Source organism: Prionailurus bengalensis, chromosome B1, assembly GCF_016509475.1.
Source record: "Prionailurus bengalensis isolate Pbe53 chromosome B1, Fcat_Pben_1.1_paternal_pri, whole genome shotgun sequence".
In the NCBI taxonomy this organism is placed as follows: Eukaryota; Metazoa; Chordata; class Mammalia; order Carnivora; family Felidae; genus Prionailurus; species Prionailurus bengalensis.
In genome coordinates, this window is record NC_057344.1 from 33368773 (window position 1) to 33388829 (window position 20057).

Here is a 20057-nt window from a genome sequence, read left to right on the forward strand (position 1 = left end):
TTACGGATTAGTTACTGATGATTTAGCTCATAGCATTAGCACGACATACACTCCTGCGTGAAAGCAACCAAGCTAAAAGGGAACAGCACAGAGTGCAGGAGAGAGGCAGAGGTCAATGGAGCTGTGTGCTCCTGAGCTGAAATCCCAGACAGGCTCTCTCCCCCTCCTGCATCTGAGGATGCAATCAGGACTCGGCTTCCTTTGCTTCCCAGTCTCCTGCTCCTCCCGGGGGAAGTGTAGGTTTGCATTAAAGGCCAGAGCAGTTGGCTGGGAGGGAGGAAATGAGCAGGATGCTTTTTCACAGGAGCTGGGAGGGACCTGGAGAGGTCGTGGCTCTCCAGTCCCCTTCAGGGTGGATCACGGGGAAATCAGGTCAGGCGGCTGACCTCTCTCGGATTCTTAGAGGACTTTTATCAGAGACCAAGGGGCATCTTTGATGACACCTTGCAGAGAACATTTCATACTCTGAGGGCAGATGTACTTTATTGTTCGTTCACGTTCTGAGGCCAGGGGAAAGCTGGTTCTCACAGACTGCGGCAGTAGTCAGACCAACGGTTGCCTCTCCAGAGGCTCCAAGGTCATCACAGAATAAACAAGAGTAGTGCATCTTCAAGGGACAAGCCCTGGATAAAAACGGACTCCCTTGAGACTATGGGGCCAAATGTTTCTCCTCTTTCACTCCTCTTCCTCCCCACTGCTTTGTCTCTTTCATATGGCTTAGCTCCCTCCCTCTTCGTGATTTCTCCTGCTTGTACAGATTCAAGTAACCCCTCATAGGGACTGATGGGGTTTTGGGGTGATGGGATGGGGTCCAGAGGCTATGGCCATGAAAGAATTCTTGAGGACATCTTTGCAAAAAGGTGATTTTACTAAAGCACGGGGACAGGACCCATGGGGAGAAAGAGCCCTGCTGAGGTTGTAAAGAGTGACTAAATTATATACTATGGAATTGGGGGAGGTAAAGACAAAAGAGAATTCTGTGGGTGGGGGGGAGGACTTTGATATGCTACAGAGGATTCCTGACATAAACTGAGGCCTTACTATTGTCAGACTAAGGCTGTTTTCCCTCTACTAAGGCATTAACATTAGGACAGTAGGGGGTCCCTGGAGAAATGTTACACTCTGTATTTGCCACAAGCATTTGTCGATGGGCTGCAGGTTATAAGGAAATTGAATTTTACCTGCCATTTCTTTCTTGCCTTTGTTCCCAAATCACCGTGGAGGTGAAGGGGATACGATGGGCTCCAGGAAATTGAATCTATAGGTTTCTGGAGATTAGGCTATTGGTAAGATTGCCTTTTTTCTTGTAATTTACTAAAATATCTGTAAACTGATGGAGACTCCTGTGTTGTAAGACTGTGATCTCTATCAGTTAACCATTTGTTTTCTTTCCTTTCCTTTGTCTTTGGGCAGCCAGGAGTGCCTGAGGAGTATCACACATATGCCACCTGGGGGGGTAGGGTGTGTGCCAGCTTGTACTTTGCCCTCAGCTTGCCTTATGCTCCCTCATCAGGGACTGAGTTTACTTTCCTTCCTGGGGAGTGTGCCTTATTTTCCACTGGAAATGTGAAGATAGCTACTTTTTTCTTCCTGCGTTGGAATTACTTCTAACGTGACTTCGACTCCCAGCAAGCCTTTTCCAGCCCTGCACAAACTCAGTCTTGGCAAATTCTCCTTAAACACACACCCAAGAAATGAGACCACATCAAAACCTTTTCTAATTAAGACAATACTGCCCGAACGCCATCTAAGTTGCCTTCAGAAGAAAATCCATCTGAACATCAAAGGTAATATTGCCTTGAATTATTTACACCAATTCAGTTACATAAACATTTACAAATGTAGCAGTGCTGAGGTTTAGTGATGGTGGATGAAAGAGGAATTAACACTGGCTGGAAGCATCTTTAACGTGATTGTCTTCTTATGCTTGCGCGCTAATCCTTCTGCTGATGTTTATCTCTGTCACTTTTACATCTCAGATCCATATTGTCTCTATACGCAGAGGAAGATGGCTTGGATGTCTTCAAAAGCATTAGTATGATATTGCATGTTATATAAGTTTAATAATGCATATTGGGTCAGACCCTTAATTTGAGGGCATACTCCCGGGTATCAGTCTAGCAAAGAAAGATGCTGTGAGTTTGTGAAACTAATTATTAAACATGAAATTTCAGAGAGCTTGACATTTTAGATGTTACTATTTTTTAGTTTTTATTTTTATTTTTATTTTTTTAAGTTCATTTCTTTTTGAGAGAGACAGAGACAGCGTAAGTGGGGGAGGAGTAGAGAGGGAGACACAGAATTCCAAGCAGGCTCTGCACTGTCAGCACAGAGCCCAGTGTGGGGCTTGAACTCACAAACCATGAGATTATGACCTGAGCAGAAATCAAGAGTCAACTCCTTAACTGACTGAGCCACCCAGGTGCCCCTCCCTTTTAAAGTTTATTTATTTATTTTTAGAGAGAGAGAGAACATGAGCAGGAAAGGGGCAGAGAAAGAATGGGGAGAATCGCAAGCATGGTCCATGCTCTTAGAGCAAAGCCCAAAATAGATGTTACCATTTGTTTGTGTCTTGAAAATGAGATGAAACTAAAATAAAGAATAGGAAATTCCAGGAGCTTAGAGTAAGTTTAAAGAAGGAGCAGCTGTCCTCAGCACTCCAGATCATTCTTCAGCTGCCCTATTGGCCTCGTTCCTGGTTACAGGAAAAGCCAGTGCCTTCAACTCAGTGCACCTGCCCAGAGACTTGGACCAGGGTGTCTTTACTACAGTAGCACACCCCGACATTTCCCACCCCACCCCCATCACCCCACTAGGATATATGTTGTGCATTCCAGTCCTTCTGAGCCAAGCCCTACTGAATTCATCCCATAGACAAACACACTCAGGGTGTTTGCTAGAAATGCGTGGAGCCACAATGGGGCTTTCCCTTTGACAAACCTGGGGAGGGAGAACAGACTGTGGATTCTGCAGAATGTGGATTCTGGTAGATAGGAGAGAAAAAAATAAAAGCCGATGTGCTCCTGAGAGTCCCTATCTACTTCCCAATGCCTGGCGTCTTGCACGCAAATGCGAACTGGCTTTTCAGTTCCCTGGCTTTCTTCTTAAAAGAAGAAAGGTGGTTTGTAGGACCGTTATACCTAGACAATATGTTAAATTTGCCACTATGCTGAAGATCTTATGCTACTGAACCAGCCAGGTGTTAGAAATGCAAAGATAAATAGATTTGATAGTCTATCATAATTGGAAAGTGGGCGGGTGGCAGGATTTCAGGGATAAGAAAGACATTACTCCCTAAGTAGAGTAGAGATAATAGGCAAATGACAAATTCTGAATCAAGAAGAAGAAACAAAGAAACTATTATGAAAAAGAGACAACCATTAAGAGGAAGTTTACAAAGAAGACAAAAACCCTACTAAGGAAAGTAGACAAGCATGAACTGGCAATTCACAACAGAAAGAATAAATGCCGAATAAGTGTGAAAAGTAATCAAAATACCAGAGGATGAAGCATGATCATTTTTCTCTTGCAATTTTGGCAGTTGTTTTTTTTTTTTTTTTTTTTTAGAGATGACCAATATTGATGAGGATATGACAAAAAGATAAACCCATTTTGTAGTGATAAGCACATATATCTGCGCAAATTTCTTAGAGGATAGTTTGGAGTTTTCATTAAAACTGTAAATAATGCTCAGTTCATATTTTTTAGCAACACAATTCAACTTCCAAAAATAATTCCCATGGAATAAAGTTTCAGATAAAGATTTAATATAAATATGTTAAGTGCACATGCGCATGTCCACATGTGCGTGAGTGGAGGAGGGACAGAGAGAGAGAGAGAAAAGAGAGACTTCCAAGAAGGCTGGGTGCCAGTCTCCGGATGGAACTCATGAACTGTGAGATCATGACCTGAGCTGATATCTAGAGTCTGATGCTTAACCGACTGAGCTACCTAGGCGTCCCCATGCTCCCAAAAATCTTTAAATGGTGGTTATGTTATATTTTTTAGAATCACAAAAATAATTTTCCACTTCCAGTATGATGACATGACTGATATCAATCTTTTTCTCAAAAACCGGAAAATTGAGCATATATATGCAACAGCTATTTGAAGACATTGGAAGGCAAGCACCACAAGACCGAGATCTTTGGGAGAAGAATAAAAAAACAAGATGGGGCAGAAAATCACCCTGGCTTTCTGTTTGAAAGTACCTTCTGCATTGCAGGTAAGGGGAACCGAAATGGAGGAACGTGATATTCCGGAGGTGAGAGCACAGAGTTTAGAGTTCAGGCAGCCTGAAGCAGCTGGAATACGTGGGAAAGAATGTGGGAAGGTGGGAGTTATGCAAAGAATGAACCCCAGAAATCTGTACAGGGATCCCACAGAGACTTTGTCTGAACACTAGGGTGTGCCCCTGTGGACAGAGATTCCATGAGCTCCCAAAGTAGTAGGGTGTGTTTCACTTCTGATGGGCCACAGTGGAGATATCTCAAGGAACACTCGAGGAACTCTCTAGATGCCTCAGAAGGATCATGCCTTAGTAGTAGATCTGAGCCCACCCTGGGGTAAAGCCTGCTCCAGATATACCCTAACAAAACTTAAAAGCACATCTTAAAAAGATCAAGCAGACCCGCATATGTCTTTACTCCCTGTGAAAACAAAAGTTGACATATTTTAATTTTTTATTCATTTTTATTTATTTTTTCCTAAATGTTTATTTATTTATTTTGAGAGGGGGTGGAGGGCAGAGAGAGAAGGAAAGAGAGATTCCCAAGCAGAGCCTGACATGGGGCTCGATCCCATGAACCGTGAGATCGTGACCAGAGCCAAAATCAAGAGTCAGATGCTTAACCAACTGAGACACCCAGGCGCCCCCAAAACTGACATCTTTTAAACGGAGCCAATAAAAATCCAGAGACTCAGTCACTTTTAGAAATTCTAGCATCCTAAAAAAAAGACACTAGATATGCAAAGGATTGTGCCAGTGACCAGGAGAAAAAAACAGGCAGTGAAAATAGGCAAACGTTGTAGAGCTGGTATACAAGAGATTTTAAAACGGCTATCGTTAAGTATGTTCAAGGATTTAAAGAAAAATGACATAATGAGGAGGGAAAAGAAAGGTACAAAACTATCTTTAGGTTTGGAAAAGGCAATATCTGAAATTAAAACTTCACTAGATTGGCTTAACAGATTAGGCCCTGAGAAATAAAAACAAACAAACAAACAAACAAAAAAACAAATCAGAGAATTTGAAGGCAGTGCAATAAAATTGCCCAACCTGAAACATAGAGATGATACAAGTCTGAAAAATGAAAAGACTCGTTGATCTGGGAAACCATATCAAAGCATAACACAGGTAATGACAGAATTGAGGAGGAAGTCAGGCAAAAAGAAAAATTGAAGAAAGAGTACCTGGTCTTTTCTCAAATGTGATGAAAAATATAAACTACAGATCCATGAATCTTTCTCTGTCATAAGCAGGACAAACAGAGGGAAAACCCCAGCAAGGCGCATCTTAAGCAAACTGCTGAAAACCAGTGACAAAGCAGAAATCTGAAAAGCAGCCAGAGAAACTGCTTTTCATTTGATTCCATTCAGGACCACAAAGCTAAGAATGGTTCAGAGACCATGCAAGCCAGAAGACAGCGAAGCTAACTGCCAACTTAAAGTTGTAGAAGTAAAAATATTTCTCAAAAATGAAGGGAAAGTGAAGGTAACTTTTTTTTTTCCCCAGACAAAAACAGAGAGAGTTTAAGGCTGCAGGATTGGCGACACCCAAGAAAAATTACAAGATGTTCTTTGGGATGACAGAATGTGCAACCAGATGGAAACTCAGGTCTACGCACAAAAAATGAAGACCGCAGCAAATGTGGGGCATGTTAGTAACTGTTCATATTTAAAATATACACATCACAGATCATATAAGATAGACATCAAAATATAATTGACAGATTAAAGTAAAAATGATCACAATGTATTCTGAGAAATAATTTCTATAAAATAAAATGCATAGCAATACAAGAGACGGGAGAGGAGAAATGGAAGTGTTTTATTGTGTGTAATGTTTTTACATTGTTATGTGAAGCGAATTTAGTGGAAAGGAGGACATGAGAAATTAAAGATGCTTATTGTAGACTCTAGAGCAGCCACTGAAAAAGAAGCGAAGGTGGGGCGCCTGAGTGGCTCAATCGGTTAAGCTCCCGTCTCTTGATCTTGGCTCAGGTCAAGATCTCACGGGTAGTGGGATCAAGCCCTGTGTCCAGCTCTGTGCTGACAGTGCAGAGCCTGCTTAGGATTCTCTCCCTCTCTCTTTCTCTCTCTCCCTCTCCCTCTGCCCCTCCCCCCCCATGCTCTTTCTCTCTCAAAATAAATAAATAAACTTAAAGTTTTTTTTTTTATATGAAATTTATTGTCAAATTGGTTTCCATACAACACCCTGTGCTCATCCCAACAGGTGCCCTCCTCAATGCCTATCACCCACTTTCCCCTCCCTCCCACCCCCCCATCAACCCTCAGTTTGTTCTCAGTTTTTAAGTGTCTCTTCCGGTTTGCCTCCCTCCCTCTCTAACTTTTTTTTTTTTCCCCTTCCCCTCCCCCATGGTCTTCTGTTAAGTTTTTCAGGATCCACATAGAAGTGAAAACATATGGTATCTGTCTTTCTCTGTATGACTTATTTCACTTAGCGTAACACTCTCCAGTTCCATCCACGTTGCTACCAGAGGCCATATTTCATCCTTTCTCATTGCCATGTAGTATTCCATTGTGTATATAAACCACAATTTCTTTTTTTTTCAATATATGAAATTTATTGTCAAATTGGTTTCCCTACAACACCCAGTGCTCATCCCAAAAGGTGCCCTCCTCAATACCCATCACCCCCCCTCCCCTCCCTCCTACCCCCCACCAACCCTCAGTTTGTTCTCAGTTTTTAAGAGTCTCTTATGCTTTGGCTCTCTCCAACTCTAACCTCTTTTTTTTTTTCCTTCCCCTCCCCCATGGGTTTCTGTTATGTTTCTCAGGATCCACATAAGAGTGAAACAATATGGTATCTGTCTTTCTCAGTATGGCTTATTTCACTTAGCATCACACTCTCCAGTTCCATCCACGTTGCTATAAAGGGCCATATTTCATTCTTTCTCATTGCCACGTAGTACTCCATTGTGTATAAACCACAATTTCTTTATCCATTCATCAGTTGATGGACATTTACGCTCTTTCCATAATTTGGCTATTGTTGAGAATGCTGCTATAAACACTGGGTTACAAGTGCCCCTAGGCATCAGCACAGGGTAAATTCCTCGCAGTGCTACTGCTGGGTCATAGGGTAGGTCTATTTTTAATTTTTTGAGGAACCTCCACACTGTTTTCCAGAGTGGCTACACCTATTTGCATTCCCACCAACAGTGCAAGAGGGTTCCCATTTCTCTGCATCCTCTCCAGCATCTATAGTCTCCTCATTTGTTCTTTTTGGCCACTCTGACTGGCGTGAGATGATATCTGAGTGTGGTTTTGATTTGTATTTCCCTGATGAGGAGCGACGTTGAGCATCTTTTCATGTTCCATGTTGGCCATCCGGGTCTTCTTTAGAGAAGTGTCTATTCATGTTTTCTGCCCATTTCTTCACTGGGTTATTTGTTTTTCGGGTGTGGAGTTTGGCGAGCTCTTTATAGATTTTGGATACTAGCCCTTTGTCCGATATGTCATTTGCAAATATCTTTTCCCATTCCATTGGTTGCTTTTTAGTTTTGTTGGTTGTTGCCTTTGCTGTGCAGAAGCTTTTTATCTTCATAAGGTCCCAGTAGTTCATTTTTGCTTTTAATTCACTTGCCTTTGGGGATGTGTCGAGTAAGAGATTGCTACGGCTGAGGTCAGAGAGGTCTTTTCCTGCTTTCTCCTCTAGGGTTTTGATGGTTTCCTGTCTCACATTCAGATCCTTTATCCATTTTGAGTTTATATTTGTGAATGGTGTGAGAAAGTGGTCTAGTTTCAGTCTTCTGCATGTTGCTGTCCAGTTCTCCCAGCACCATTTGTTAAAGAGACTGTCTTCTTTCCATTGGATGTTCTTTCCTGCTTTGTCAAAGATGAGTTGGCCACACGTTTGTGGGTCTAGTTCTGGGGTTTCTATTCTATTCCATTGGTCTATGTGTCTGTTTTTGTGCCAATACCATGCTGTCTTGATGATGACAGCTTTGTAGTAGAGGCTAAAGTCTGGGATTGTGATGCCTCCTGCTTTGGTCTTCTTCTTAAAAATTCCTTTGGCTATTTGGGGCCTTTTGTGGTTCCATATGAATTGTAGGATTGCTTGTTCTAGTTTCAAGAAGAATGCTGGTGCAATTTTGATTGGGATTGCATTGAATGTGTAGATAGCTTTGGGTAGTATTGACATTTTGACAATATTTATTCTTCTAATCCATGAGCACGGAATGTTTTTCCATTTCTTTATATCTTCTTCAATTTCCTTCATAAGGTTTCTATAGTTTTCAGCATACAGATCTTTTACATCTTTGGTTAGATTTATCCCTAGGTATTTTATGCTTCTTGGTGCAATTGTGAATGGGATCAGTTTCTTTGTTTGTCTTTCTGTTGCTTCATTGTTAGTGTATAAGAATGCAACTGATTTCTGTACATTGATTTTGTATCCTGCAACTTTGCTGAATTCATGTATCAGTTCTAGCAGACTTTTGGTGGAGTCTATCGGATCTTCCATGTATAGTATCATGTCATCTGCAAAAAGCGAAAGCTTGACTTCATCTTTGCCAATTTTGATGCCTTCGATTTCCTTTTGTTGTCTGATTGCTGATGCTAGAACTTCCAACACTATGTTAAACAACAGCTGTGAGAGTGGACATCCCTGTCATGTTCCTGATCTCAGGGGAAAAGCTCTCGGTTTTTCCCCATTGAGGATGATGTTAGCTGTGGGCTTTTCATAAATGGCTTTTATGATGTTTAAGTATGTTCCTTCTATCCCAACTTTCTCAAGGGTTTTTGTTAAGAAAGGGTGCTGAATTTTGTCAAATGCCTTTTCTGCATCGATTGACAGGATCATATGGTTCTTCTCTTTTTTTTTATTAATGTGATGTATCACGTTGGTTGATTTGTGAACCAGCCCTGCATCCCACTTGATCATGGTGAATAATTCTTTTTATATGCTGTTGAATTCGATTTGCTAGTATCTTATTGAGAATTTTTGCATCCATATTCATCAGAGATATTGGCCTGTAGTTCTCTTTTTTTACTGGGTCTCTGTCCAGTTTAGGAATCAAAGTAATACTGGCTTCATAGAATGAGTCTGGAAGTTTTCCTTCCCTTTCTATTTCTTGGAATAGCTTGAGAAGGATAGGTATTATTTCTGCTTTAAACATCTGGTAGAACTCCCCTGGGAAGTCATCTGGTCCTGGACTCTTATTTGTTGGGAGATTTTTGATAACTGATTCAATTTCTTCACTGGTTATGGGTCTGTTCAAGCTTTCTATTTCCTCCTGATTGAGTTTTGGAAGTGTGTGGGTGTTTAGGAATTTGTCCATTTCTTCCAGGTTGTCCAATTTGTTGGCATATAATTTTTCATAGTATTCCCTGATAATTGCTTGTATCTCTGAGGGATTGGTTGTAATAATTCCATTTTCATTCATGATTTTATCTATTTGGGTCATCTCCCTTTTCTTTTTGAGAAGCCTGGCTAGAGGTTTATCAATTTTGTTTATTTTTTCAAAAAACCAACTCTTGGTTTCATTGATCTGCTCTACAGTTTTTTTATATTCTATATTATTTATTTCTGCTCTGATATTTATTATTTCTCTTCTTCTGCTGGGTTTAGGCTGTCTTTGCTGTTCTGCTTCTAGTTCCTTTAGGTGTACTGTTAGATTTTGGATTTGGGATTTTTCTTGTTTCTTGAGATAGGCCTGGATTGCAATGTATTTTCCTCTCAGGACTGCCTTCGCTGCATCCCAGAACGTTTGGATTGTTGTATTTTCATTTTTGTTTGTTTCCATATATTTTTTAATTTCTTCTCTAATTGCCAGGTTGACCCACTCATTCTTTAGTAGGGTGTTCTTTAACCTCCATGCTTTTGGAGGTTTTCCAGACTTTTTCCTGTGGTTGATTTCAAGCTTCATAGCATTGTGGTCTGAAAGTATGCATGGTATAATTTCAATTCTTGTATACTTATGAAGGGCTGTTTTGTGACCCAGTATGTGATCTATCTTGGAGAATGTTCCATGTGCACTCGAGAAGAAAGTATATTCTGTTGCTTTGGGATGCAGAGTTCTAAATATATCTGTCAAGTCCATCTGATCCAATGTCTCATTCAGGGCCCTTGTTTCTTTATTGACCGTGTGTCTAGATGATCTACCCATTTCTGTAAGTGGAGTGTTAAAGTCCCCTGCAATTGCCACATTCTTATCAATAAGGTTGCTTATGTTTGTGAGTAATTGTTTTATGTATTTGGGGGCTCCCGTATTCAGCGCATAGACATTTATAATTGTTAGCTCTTCCTGATGGAGAGACCCTGTAACTATTATATAATGTCCTTCTTCATCTCTTGTTACAGCCTTTAATTTAAAGTCTAGTTTGTCTGATATAAGTATGGCTACTCCAGCTTTCTTTTGGCTTCCAGTGGCATGATAAATAGTTCTCCATCCTCTCACTCTCAATCTGAAGGTATCCTCAGGTCTAAAACGAGTCTCTTGTAGACAGCAAATAGATGGGTCTTGTTTTTTTATCCATTCTGATACCCTATGTCTTTTCGTTGGCGCATTTAGTCCATTTACATTCAGTGTTATTATAGAAAGATATGGGTTTAGAGTCATTGTGATGTCTGTATGTTTTATGCTTGTAGCGATGTCTCTGGTACTTTGTCTCACAGGAGCCCCCTTAGGATCTCTTGTAGGGCTGGTTTGGTGGTGACGAATTCCTTCAGTTTTTGTTTGTTTGGGAAGACCTTTATCTCTCCTTCTATTCTAAATGACAGACTTGCTGGATAAAGGATTCTCGGCTGCATATTTTTTCTGTTCATCACATTGAAGATCTCCTGCCATTCCTTTCTGGCCTGCCAAGTTTCAGAAGAGAGATCAGTCACGAGTCTTATAGGTCTCCCTTTATATGTTAGGGCACGTTTATCCCTTGCTGCTTTCAGAATTTTCTCTTTATCCTTGTATTTCGCCAGTTTCACTATTATATGTCGTGCAGAAGATCGATTCAAGTTACGTCTGAAGGGAGTTCTCTGTGCCTCTTGGATTTCAATGCCTTTTTCCTTCCCCAGTTCAGGGAAGTTCTCAGCTATGATTTCTTCATGTACACCTTCAGCACCTTCCCCTCTCTCTAAACCACAATTTCTTTACCCATTCATCAGTTAATGGACATTTAGTCTCTTTCCAGAATTTGGCAATTGTTGTAAGTGCTGCTGTAAACATTGGGGTACAAAGGCCGCTCTGAAACTTAAAGTGTTTTTGAAAAGAAACAAAATGGCATAGATGATAACCAGGAGAGGAGATAAAAAGAAACACTAAAAAACACTCATTTAATTCCAAAGGTGGCAGGGAAAGAAAGAAAGGACAGAATGAGATGAATAGTAAACTAACAGTTTGTTGGCAAAAGCATAGGAAAGGATATGCCAATGGTAATATAAAAAATCTGGAACAGACATATTAATTCAGACAATGTAGACTGCAGGACAAGGACTATTGTTGGGTAAATGGCTAATGACATCATAAGACATAAATGTCCCAAGTGTTTATTACAAATATGAAACTACTGGAAGCAGAATAGACAAATGCACAATTGTAGCTGAAGATTTTACTACTTCTAAAAAAATTTTTTAATGTTTATATTTATTTTTGAGACAGAGACAGACAGAGCATGAGCAGGGAAGGGGCAGAGAGAGAGAGGGAGACTCAGGATCTGAAGCAGGATCCAGGCTCTGAGCGGTCAGCACAGAGCCTGAGGCAGGGCTTGAACCCACGAACTGTGAGATCATGACCTGAGCCAAAGTCAGATGCTCAACTGACTGAGCCACCCAGGCGCCCCAAGATTTTACCACTTCTAAGTAGTTGATATGGTAATTGGACAGAAAATCCATAAGTCCATAGAAGGCTGGAACAACACCACACAGACATGACCTAATTGACATTTCGAGAACACTACACTCAAAGATAGAAAAACAACAAAAAAAGTTTTATTTGTAAGTGCACAAAGACCACTCACAAAGATGAAACATACTCTGGTCCATAAAACAGATTTCAATAAAATAAAAAAAAATATCTACAGAACATGCTCTCTCAGTACAACAGAATTAAATTAAGACTTGGTAACAACGATCTACCTAGAAGAACACCAAATATTTGGAAATTAACATAATTCAGAATAACCCACATGTCAAAACATTAGGAAATATTTTGTACTGTGTGATAGTGAAAACACAACATATTGAAATTTGTAGCATGCACTTTAAAAAAATATATAACATAGGAAAAAGATCCAGGTGACCATAGGTTTGGTGATGACTTTTTATCTACAGTGCCAAAAGAACAATGCATGAAATAAATGAACAAGTTGGATGTCATTAAAATTAAAAAATTCTGCTCTCTGAAGGTTATCATTTAGAGAACAAAACGGGCCATAAACTGGGAGAAAATATTTCTGAAACACACAGCTGATAAAGGATTGGTATCCAAAACATATGAAGAACTCTTAAAACTCAACAATATTTTGGGTTTCACCCAATGAAAGCAAAAAGACTTAATTTGAAAAGGTATATGCACCTTTATGTTAATTGCAGTATTATTTACTGTAGCCAAGATAGGAAAGCAACCTGTGTTCATCAATAGATATATGGATAATGAAGATTGGTATATCCACAGTGGACTATTACTCAGCCATAAAAAACCCCCATGAAATCTAGCCATTTAGGAGAGCATGGATGGATCTCGAAGGTATTATCCTAAGTGAAATAAGTCAGAGAGAGAAAGATAAATAGCATATTCTGTCACTTATATGTGGAATCTAAAAACTAAACAAAGCAAATAAAAAGTAAATATAAAACAAAACAAATGAACAAACAAAACAAAACAGACTCAGAAACACAGAGAGCAAACTGGTGTTGCCACAATTTAAGGGGATTAAAAGGTACAAACTTCCAGTCATAAAGAAGTCACAGGGATAGAAAGCATGGCATAGTAAATATAGTCAATAATATTGTAGTAACTTTGTATGAGGGCAGATGGTGACTACCCATATATCATGGTGAGCACTGCATAATATGTAGAATTGTCAAATTACTATGTTATACACCAGAAATCGCTATAACATTGTGTAAAAAAGAAATGCAACAATAAGAAAACAAAATACCCAGTTAAAAAATGGGTGAAAGACCTGAACAGACAACTCACCAAAGAAGATATATAGACAGCGAATGAGCATATGAAAAGGTGCTCACCATCACACGTCATTAGGAATTTCAAATTATAACAGCAATGAAATATGACTATACACCTGTTAGAAAGGCTAAAATCCAAAGCACGGACAACATCAAATGTCGTATGTGGAGGAAGAGGAACTCTCATTCACTTGCTGGTGGGAATCCTTAATGGTCCAGCCACTTTCAAAGAGTGTTTGGCAGTTTCTTACAAAACTACATGTACCCTTAGCATGTGATCTATCAATTATGTTTCTAGTTATTTACCCATATGAGTTGCAAACGTATATCTACATAAAAACCTGCACATATATGTTTATAGTCACTTATTCATAATAAACAAAATTTGAAAGCATCCAAGATGTCCTTCAGCAGAGGAATGGATAAACTGTAACATACCCACACAATGGAATATTTTTCAGTGATTAAAAAAAAATTTATGTCACAAAAGACAGGGAGAAAACTTAAATACATTTTTCTAAGTGAAAGAAGCCAAAATGAAAAGGCTACCTACTATATGATTCCAATTACACCAAATCATAAAAAGGGCAACACTACAGAGTAAAAAGATCAGTGGTTACCAGGTGCTTTGAAAGGGACAGGCGTGGGATGAAAAGACAGAGCACAGGGGATGTTTAGGGCAGTGAAATTATTCTCTATGATATTCTAGTGGTGGATACATGCCGTTGAGCATTTGTCAATACCCACAGAATATACAACACAAAAGGTGAAACCTAATGCAAACTGTGGACTCTAATGAACAATAGTGTGTTAATATTGGTTCATCAATTGTAACATATGTACCACACTAATGCAATATGTTAATAATAGGGCAAAATAGGGAGGAGGTGATAAGGGCATATATGAGAACTCTGTATTTTCTGTTCATACTGATGTAAACCCAAAATTAATCTAAAAACTAAGTCTATTAGTTTAAAAAAATGCTAAGAGAAAAATTAAATACTTCTATTAGAAAAGAGGAAAGGTCACAAACCAGTGATCTAAACTTCGATCTTGAGACCCCAGGAAGGAAAAGCAAAGTAAACCCAAAATACATAGAGGAAAGGGAATAATAATGATAACAGCAGAAATCAGTGAAACGTGTAAGAATCAAAGAAGATAAATGAAAGCAAAATGCTTTCTTTTAAGACATTCTGATTGATAAACCTCAAGCTAGACTAATCAGGAAAGGAAGAAGGAAATAATACATTATCATTATCAAAAGTGATTGAGAGAACGTCATTTGATACACTATGGAATTGAAATGCAATTAAGGGAATATTACGAATTGCTTCATGCCAACAGATCTGAAATTCAGTTGAAATTGGAAAATTCTCTGAAAGAGACAAATTGACAAAACAAATACTTTCTAAATTAAAGTGAATAAATTTGTAAGCACCGGCCTTCCTCCCAAGAGTTTTTTTAGTTCAGATGATTTCACTGGTGAAAACTTGCAAGGTTTTAAAGGAGAAATAATATAAATTTTACATATACTCTTTTTTTTTTTTTTTAATTTTTTTTTTCAACGTTTTTTATTTATTTTTGGGACAGAGAGAGACAGAGCATGAACGGGGGAGGGGCAGAGAGAGAGGGAGACACAGAATCGGAAACAGGCTCCAGGCTCCGAGCCATCAGCCCAGAGCCTGACGCGGGGCTCGAACTCACGGACCGCGAGATCGTGACCTGGTTGAAGTCGGACGCTTAACCGACTGCGCCACCCAGGCGCCCCTACATATACTCTTTAAAAAAAAAAGAGGGTAAGAAAAACTGTCCAACCAATTTTATGAGGCCAGCATTATCTTGATATTCAAATCAGACAGAGTAACTGCAAAAAAAAAAAAAAAAAAACCCATAAACAAACCATTAGCAAATCAACTCCAGAAATACATAAAAAGTAAGGCACATTATGAGTAGGTAGATTTCATCCCAGGAATGTAAGTTTGGTTTCAAATTCAAAAGGCAGTTAATGTAATTGACCATATTAACAGGATAAATGGGAAAAGAAATAAATGCATGTCAACAGATGCGGATAAAGCATTTGACAAAATTCAGTATCCATTCATCGTCAAAATTTTTGCACAACTAGAGATAGATAAGAATTTTCTCAACATGAGACAGGGCATCCATGAAAAACCCACAGCTAACATCATATCATACGTCTAGATCTGGAATTAGTAAGGATATCTTTCAGCACTTTTATTTAAAATTGTACTGGAGATCTAAGCCATTGCAATGAGCCAAGAAAGAGAAATAAAGGGCCCACAGATTGTAAAAGAGCAAGTCAAACAGTCTCTACAGTCAACGTGATATTTTTTACCACGGAAAATCCCAAGGCATCTAAAAACTATTATTAGATCTAATAAGTGAATTTGTCAAGGTTGAGGAATATAAGATCAACATTCAAAAATTAATTGCTTCTCTGTGTGCTAGCAGTAAACAATTTGAAATCAGTTACAATAGAATAAAATATGCAAATTTTAAAAAAATATGCAATAATTAAGAATAAGTTGAATAGGGGCACCTGGTCGGTTAGGCTCAGTCAGGTAAGCGTCCAACGTTGGCTCAGGCCATGATCTCATGGTGGGGTGGGTTCAAACCCCGAGTCAGGCTCTGTGCTGAGAGCTCAGAGCCTGGAGGCTGCTTCAGATTCTGTGTCTCCCTCGCTCTCTCTGCCCCTCTCCCACTTGTGCTCACTCTATCTCTCAAAAATAAATAAATAAACACTTAAAAAAGTTCCATTAAAAAAAAAGAGTTGGGGTGCCTGGGTGGCGCAGTCGGTTAAGCGTCCGACTTCAGCCAGGTCACGATCTCGCGGTCAGGGAGTTCGAGCCCCGCGTCGGGCTCTGGGCTGATGGCTCAGAGCCTGGAGCCTGTTTCCGATTCTGTGTCTCCCTCTCTCTCCGCCCCTCCCCTGTTCATGCTCTGTCTCTCTCTGTCCCAAAAAAATAAATAAACGTTGAAAAAAAAAAAGAGTTAGTTGAACATAAGAAGTTCAAGTCTGTCATGCTGAACTATCTAATATTACTAAGTGGAATTAAGTATTGCCAACATCAAGAAATGGAATGATATATGATGTTCACAAATTGCAAGTCTCAATATTGTTAAATGTCCATTATTCCAAAACTGATCTCTGGATTTCAGTGCAAGTCCAATCAAATTCTCTGCAGGCTTAGTGGTAAAAATGAACAAGCTGATTCTAAAATTTCTATTAAAATGTAAAAATCGATTCGGATCCCAAAAGTTTGAAAAAGGAGGAGTTCCAGTATCCTACAGTCAACTGTATATAGTTATGCAACTATCAAATTGCAGTTTGATAGTGTGACATTAGCATATGCCCAAACATATATATCAATGGAATATAACAATCTATAAATAGTTCTTCATGTATATGGTCTATAGGTTTTCATCAAAGGTAATTTAATGGGGGTGGATGGAAAGGAATGGAAAGATTTTTCAAAAATAGTAATAGAACACCTTGATATCTATATGGAAAAAGAATAATCCTTAACCCCCACCTCATACCATTTGTAAAAAGTAACTTGAAAGGCAACAGAGAACCGGATGTAAGATCCAAAGCTGTTTAACTTCTAGATGAATAAACTTTAAGATTGTTTTCTGTTTAGCTACTGCTATGTAACAAACCACCCACAAACAGTGGCTTCAAACAATTTTCCATTGTGCCCACAAGTTTGCAGTTCGGGCAGGATGGCTCATCTCTCCTTCACACATCAGGATGGGATCACTGAACTGGACTAGAGTATCCCATGGCCAGTTGATGGTAACTATCAGTGAGGAACTCAACCACAGGTGACATCTAGTGGCCTCTGTCCCAACCCAGGGGCTTCTCCAAGGGCTGCTTCAGCTTTCTTCCATGGTGAGTGGATTTCAAAAGCCATTATTCAAAGACACATGAAGTGGATATTTGCTAGCCCCTTAAGGCCTGAGCCGCGCAGAACTTCTGACATACTGTATGGGCCAAGCAGTAATAGAGCCAGTGCAGATTCAAGGAGAGGAAATATAGGCTCTGCCTGTTGATCGGAGGGAAGTCAAAGAATTTGCTCACATTTATACTACTGCAAATGAGCACAAATGTCTCATATAAGACACAAAAGTCACTAATGGTATAAAGGCAATTTGATAAATTGTACCTTCTTGAAGTTAAAAATGTCTTCACTTCCCGCAAGGTCATTAAGAAAATCAAAGGGAGTGACATCTCCAACATGGTGAAATAGGTCATTCCTGGGTTCAGTCTCCTTCACGAGAACAAGTAACAACTATTCAAGAATAAGACACCACTGACAGAACCCTTGAACATGGGAATGAGGCTAAAGCACGCCCCCTGCATCACAGAGGCCAAGACAAGACTGCACTGGGAGGGTGCAGAAGTGACTATGTTGACCACATTCCCCTCCCTCAGATGAGCATAACACTGCACCTTAGGGAGAGGTCTACCCTGAACCTCCAGTTCCTCCAGTGGGAAAAGAGAACCCAGCAGGGGAGATCAACCAGCATCTCCTGCATTGGCATTACTCTGCGGGAGTCCCCATTCTGATCTCACGCCATGGGGTTTGCAGGGAATCTGTGGGGGCTCACCACTGGGAGTCTGACTCTCACAGAAAAGGGAGGAAGGGCTTGCCGAAACCAGCACGTGGATCCTAGCAGACTGAGTTCACACACGCAGCGCCCAAGTGGTGATCCCAATCAGCAGTTTTGCTCATCTACAAGAACCAAATTAGGGACATATTCTGGCCAGGAAACTTAGTGGGGTGCAGATCTGCCTGATTTAGATTCCCTTACCAGGAGTTCTGCAGGCCCTAGTGCCTGGTTTCCCATGCCCCCCACCCCCCAAATGCTGAATCACACTCTACCAATGGAGTATCTCCTGGGCCCATCTGACCAGAAGGGTTGGTGACAACTCCTGAAACCTGTGTGGCCCAGCAGCCCTCCAATGGTCTTTTTTTACAGTAGTAGAAAAAACGATCCTGCACTTTCTGTAAGAACACAAAAGTCCCGAATAACCAGAAAACCAGAGAAATAAATACAAAGCAGGAGGTATTACACTTCCTGATTTCAAGCTATACTATATAGCTATAGTCGTCCAAAGTAACATGTGGGCCTGTCAAGCTAAAATACTTCTGCATGGCAAAAACTAAATGATCAACAAGGTGAAAAGACACCCTTTGGATTGGGAACAAACCGTTAAAGCACTCATACAACTCAATAGCAAAAAACCCAAACAACCTAATTAAAAATGGGCAAAGGACCTGAATAGACATTTCGCTAAAGAAAATATATAAAAGTGAACAAGTCAATGTAAAGATGTAATCATCAGGGAACTGCAAATTAAAACCACAGTGAGATACCACCTCTCACCTGTTTGGAACACACATCATCAAAAAGACAAAAGGTCACAAATGCCTGCATGGATTTAGAGAAAAAATGAATCCTTGTACACTGTTGGTCGGCATGTAAATTGGTACAGCCACTGGGGGAAACAGTATGGAGGATCCCCAAAAATTAAAAATAGAGCTACCATATGATCCAGCCTTTTTACCTCTGAGAATATATCTGAAAAAAATGAAGACATTAGCTCAAAAAGATGCTTGGCCCCCATGTTCACAGCAGCATTATTTGCAATAGCCAAGCCATGGTGAACTGATAAAGAAGCTAGTATATATATCCATAATGGCTGCATAATATTTCATTGTATATTAGTCATAAAATAATCAAGAAGTCCTACCATCTGTGATAACATGGATTGACCTTGATGGCATTATTCTAAGTGCAGTAAGTCAGACGATGACAGACACTATGTGATCTCACTTTTATGTAGAACCTAAAATCAAACAAACACCCACTCCTGAAAAGAAAGCCAAAAAAACAGCAGCAGGAACAACAACAAGAACAACACAAACTCACACACACAAAAAAGAGATCTGACTTGTGATTATCAGAAATGGAGGGTTGGGGATGGGTGAGAGAATTTGTAGGAAGTTGGCCAAAATGTACAAACTTCCAGTTATCAGATGAGTAAGTCCTGGCGATGTAACGTAGCACGTGACGACTACAGCTAAGACTGCTGTATGATAGATAGCATGGTTGTTAGGAAAGTAAATCCTAAGTGTTCTTATCACAGGGAGAATTTTTCAATTTTTTTTCTTTCCATTGTATTTATATGAGAAGGTAGAAATTAGCTGAATCTGTCGTGATCATTTCACAATATATGTGCAGCAAAGCATCATGCTATATGCCTTACAACTTATACAGTGATGTATGCCAATAATTTTTCAAAAATAAAGATAAAGAAATAAATTAATTTCTCAAAAAAAGAAAATATACAAGCATTATACTCAGATTTTTTTTTTTTGGTTAAAAAAAGAAAGAAAAAAAGGGTAAATGAAAATCTGGGAGTAAACATTCAAAATACATATATCCAATGAAGGACTTGTATCTGGAATATATGAAGAACGTTTACAATTCAATAATATAATGCTAAATAATAACAGATTCTTCACAAAAGAATATGTATGAATGGCCAATGAGTACATGGAATGAAGCTCTAAATCACTAGCAATCAGGGAAATAAAAATTAAAACCACAATGAAATAGCATTGCACATTCACTAGAATGGGTAGAATTTAAAATACTG